The sequence below is a fragment of the Zingiber officinale genome, chromosome 8A (genome assembly GCF_018446385.1).
Source record: "Zingiber officinale cultivar Zhangliang chromosome 8A, Zo_v1.1, whole genome shotgun sequence".
Taxonomy (NCBI): Eukaryota; Viridiplantae; Streptophyta; class Magnoliopsida; order Zingiberales; family Zingiberaceae; genus Zingiber; species Zingiber officinale.
In genome coordinates this window covers 76,534,479-76,538,317 of record NC_056000.1, presented here as the reverse complement: position 1 = coordinate 76,538,317, position 3,839 = coordinate 76,534,479, and positions in this window count along the sequence as shown.

Here is a 3,839-nt window from a genome sequence, read left to right as displayed (position 1 = left end):
TGGAAGAGCCCAAGGAAAATGGCTCATTGGTCCAAGAATAGAAGGACCAATCCGATGTTGACAAGAGGTCAACATTCGAGGAGGAAAAGGAAGAGGAGGAAGAGAAAGAGAAGGAAGAGGTGGAAGAGGAGAGATCTTCCACATCCTCAAGAGATGAAGAAGTGGAAGAGTCCACATCTTCAAGTGAAGAGGAAGAAGAGAAATCCGAGGAAGAGGAGATCTTGGAAGTTCAACCCTCTAGTTCAACTACCAAGAAGAGCACAAAGGACCACATCAAATGTTTTGAGTGTGGTAAGATGGGGCACTACAAGAGTAGGTGTCCTTCGCTCAAGAAGGTAAACCCTAAACTCACTAAAGTTAATTTAGAAACTAATGTGAGTTGTAGGAAGAAGAAGAAGGAGAAGAAGCACATTAGGTGCTTTACATGTGGTGAGTGGGGTCACTACCACACAAAGTGCCCAAGGAGAGGAGAGCTCAAGAAATTGGCGCACTTGAAGAAGTGGGAGAAGAAGGGAGCTTCCAAGGTAAAAACCAAGGTATCATTTAATGAATCCATTCCGTTGACATATGATAAAAAGCATGCTAGAAATAACTCTTATCATCTTAATGCTATTTATCATGAGAATAGGAGGCATGATAACCTTAAGGATAAATATATTCCTCCTTATGCTAGATTTACCACACCTAAGGTTAGGAAGGTAAATAACAACTTAGGCAATAACACCAAGGATTTTAGATATATGCCTAAAAATAGAAATGCTCAAGGATTCAATGAAAACCAAAATCTAGAGATTTATGAGGTGAAAATCAAGTCTTGAGGACAAGACTTGATAATTTAGAAAGGACCTTAACAAGAATGGAAAATATTCTTAGGGGTCAAAATGAGCATAACCTAAGAAAAGCTAGACAAGAGCCATCCAATGGCTATAGAGGTTTGGGATACAAACCTAAAGCCAAGAAGGATGTGACTTCCTTTCATAGGGTTCCATATAGTTATGGGACCAACCCTAGGTTTAGAGGTCAAGTTAAAGATACTAGGGAAGGAATCCCTAAGAGTATTTTTGGCAAGACCAATGTGACTAAGGCTCCAAAAAGGCCTAATAAAGTCACAAATAAGGTTACAAAGGGAGTTAACCCTAGAAGTGACCTAGTGGAAGTGACCAAGGCTTCTAAGAAGCCAAGAAAGGTCGTTAGGAAGGTATCTAGGGAAGTCATCCCTAGTGAGTACCTAGAGCATCCAAGGAGCACCAATAGGTATTGGGTTCCTAGGAACATATTCTCTACACCCTAGATGGGTTTAGAGAGTGTCAACTCCAATTGGAAAGGTAGTTAACCCAACCTTGGGAAAGTTGACACTTGAGAGCATTTTCAAAGTGATTGTTAACCTTTGAAAATGAAAAGGATGATAAGTGTTACTCTTTGAAAGAGTAAAATGTGTCAAAATTTGAGGAGTTAAATCTAATTTAAATTGACACACTAGAGAGAAGCAAAAGTGATGCCAAATTTAGAATTCGACATTTTCTTATGGAATTAAGGGAAATGTAAACCTTAATCCAAATTGTCACTCTTGGAAAAGAGTAACATGTGGCAAATCTTAAGGAATTATGTTTGAATTAAATTGGCGCAATGTGGAAAAACATAAGAAATACCAAATTGGGATTTTGGTATCTTCTTAGAGTAATTAAAGAAAAATCTAGGTCATAATGTAAGATGTTCACTCTTTGGAAGAGTGAAATGTGTCAAACTTTGAGATTTTGAACTTAATTTAAATTGACACATTTAGAAAAGGATAAGAAATGCCAAGTTGGGGTTTTGATATTTTCTTAAAAGGTAAAAGGCAAATCTAAGTTTTAATTTGATTTCAATTACTCTTGGAAAGAGTAAAATGTACCATACTTTGAGAAATTTGTTTAAGTTAAAATGGCACAAATTTAGAAAGGAAAAATAAATGACAAAATTGGGTTTTGGCATTTTCATGGAAAATCATGGGCAATTTAGGGTTAAATTTTGAGTTAGCTAGGGTTAAGAATACTTAGATAGGTAATCTAGGTAAATTTTATTTATGCTAACTTGCCATGTTTTGTTTACCTATCATATGTCATGACATCATATTTATATTTAGCATTCATATTTTATTATGAAAAATACAAAAATACCATGTCATGTCATACATACATCATGTAGCTATAGCTTGCTTTTCATTTTGAAAATTGCTTATTTTGATGTATGCCATGTAACATCATGCATTACTTTAATTCCCTTGTTATTTAAGGACAAATGGAATCTATTATAAATGGTAAATATCCCAACAAGAGGGATTATATCAAGTGGCATCCTAGATGGATGATCATGATTTTTACAATGCCTAGATAGAGATGCATGATCCCTTAGTTTAGGGCAAGACCAAATATACATCTCACAAAGAACTATAAGGTGACTTGTATGTGTTTTAATACACGTTAGATACAAGTGAGATGTTAAGATGGTGAACTAAACTCAAGATGTTGATCTAGTGCATCTTGTTGAGTTTTAGGTTCATCAAAACACATAGTTATGTGTCTTCCAATCATTGGGAAAGCTAATGTACAAGTCATGTGCATTGAGCTCAAAGAACGTGGTTGGATATTGGTTTTAAAAATGATTTCAAAATACTTTTGAAAAACCTTGGTGAAGACTATCTTTTGATAGTAATCATCATTGGAAAGTTAGACACAAACTAGGAAAAAACATTGAAATTTTCAAGAGTTTTCAAATTTGTGTCAATCTTTGAAAATAGGAAGTATTTTCATATAAAACTATTTTTCCTTGATAAAGTATACTCTAAATAATGTCTACATGAGTTTTCATGATGAAAACAAGTGTGGTTTGGTTAAGAAAAACCAAAGTGAAGTTTCGGTTGAGGTTAGTTTCATTATTGAATTTTTAACCTCAAAACTTCAAGTTTTGGCTTTCCTAATTATTTAGGAACCCCAAGTCATTGTTGGTGCAATGATAGAAGTTTAACCATGTTTTTAGGGGGAGTTACTCCTTTAAAACATAAAAATCTTTTCCAAGACCAAAAGGACGTCAAATGTTAAGGTAGCACATGACATTGGTATGGGAGGTGTTGCCAAGGACAAGGGAGAGTCATCCAAGGCCAATAAGAAGGAATATGCTAGGGTAGCATATAATTATAGCAAGGATGAGGTGTCCAAGATTAAGGACAAGAAGAAATTAATCAAAGACAAGGTGTCTAAGGTTAAGAAGGTAAGTTTAGTAGGCCAAGTGTCACCCGAGGTGCATCGAAGTGACCTAGCTATAGTGGATGAGTCACCAAGGGAGGTGACTAAGGTTAAGATTCCTAAGGTTAGGAAGAGCCTTTGGGACCCATGGTAGATGGGTTATCAAATGTGCCAAGTGGTTAGGAGACGGACTTAAGTCTCTAACATAGTGGGTTGGCACAATTGAGTTGAGTTTCATGCATAGAAATATGAATTGGGTTCATATTGCATGAAAATTAGTTTTTGATATATAGATGTCATATAAACTAATGCTAGTGAGGCATTATGGTTTAGTATGGGCAAATACATCAAGAGGAAGCCAAAACTAGGACTTTAGGTCAAGGTTCAATTGAACTTTTTAGCTAGTTTTGTGTTTTATGTCAATCTTGGGATTGGTGATAGATATATTTTTTATATATATTTTTCCCAAGTAGATATTGATATAATAGACCTCTCCACAAAATTTGGGGATTTTTGGAGGTCTGTGAAATTTCTGGCGCATTTCTGAAGTTGGCCAGAAAAGGCTGATTTTTTCATGAATAGTGTACCAGTCGACTGGTACAGTTACCAGTCGACTGG